A 1,272-nucleotide genomic window follows, 5' to 3' on the forward strand; every position below is an offset into this window, starting at 1 on the left:
CACATTTTGAAAACAAAAGTTGCATGTGGGAGACACATCTTTTAATTCATGAACATTCATCGCATTCTGTGATCCCAACATGATGCATTACTTCAACATTAAGTTGAGAAAGGTATGTATTATTCTGAAATGTCATGAATACTCATGCACACATTATTCTCAGAATATCTTAAAATATAAATAGTTCAGCAGTTTTTATGAAAGCATAGCAACATTGATCCAGATAAGATAAGATTTTCTGAGCATATGTGTTTGGAGAAAAAAGAAAGGAGAGCATTAGTTTTATGTGGAAGGAAACATGATATTGTCCATAATTTATACTTATAAACTGCAAAGATGGCTAGGGAACTTATTTTCATCCTTATTACACAATTATGTAATTAGGCAAACCTGGAATTAGTAAGTAGCTCATTTCATTAAACCTTTTACTCTGATGCTAATGAATCACTAAAGGTGTTTTTTGTGTTAACCTTTAAGCCTAGCTGGGGAAAGCAGCATTTCTTACCTCATAGGATGGCTTTGAGGATTAAATGAGGGGAAACCTGGGAGCCCCAAAACTGTTGCATAAATGTCTGCTACTGTGGTTTATTTTCTACTTTATCCATTTTATGTTTTTATCTTCTTTTTGGAAATATATCCACATACACATAGTTATTCTACTGATACTGGTTAGTTAGCTTATTCTTTTTGAATACCAACATCAGTCCTGTACTCAAGTAGAAAGTCTGCCCTGTATAGAGATCTATTGATAAAAAAAAATCAGGGAGTATGTTTTTATTTTTTGGAAAGTAATGGCTGCAAAAAGATTAGCTTGTAATCATTTAATTCATCACAGTTCTGTATATTTACCAAAAATCATTGCATTATACACTTAAGATGGGGGAATTTTAAGGTTTGTAAATTATAACTCATTGAAGTTGATTGAAGACTACTGATATTATTATACAACCAATTTGAGTAGAGCTTTACACACAACACAAATAGTCTAAAAAAGCAGATAGTGTTTTGTCTTATGTGTAATGAGTTTCTGCCTGCATTGTCTAAGATCTGTTGTCTCTTTCAGGCATTCCTCACTATTTATCTCATGATGAGATGCTCACAGAACTGACCCCTAAGACAAGTTTCAAAAAAATTCTTCCCTTCTGCATACCAATTGTTGACATTACTTTAAGTACTACATTTTCATTAGTGCTATTCCCACAGAGCTTTGCGTACTCCAACACATTCTGTAAAATCTTGACTATTCCTCCTCAGTTAAATTTACTCCTACAT

This window comes from Galeopterus variegatus, unplaced genomic scaffold, assembly GCF_000696425.1.
Source record: "Galeopterus variegatus unplaced genomic scaffold, G_variegatus-3.0.2 Scaffold2171, whole genome shotgun sequence".
Taxonomy (NCBI): Eukaryota; Metazoa; Chordata; class Mammalia; order Dermoptera; family Cynocephalidae; genus Galeopterus; species Galeopterus variegatus.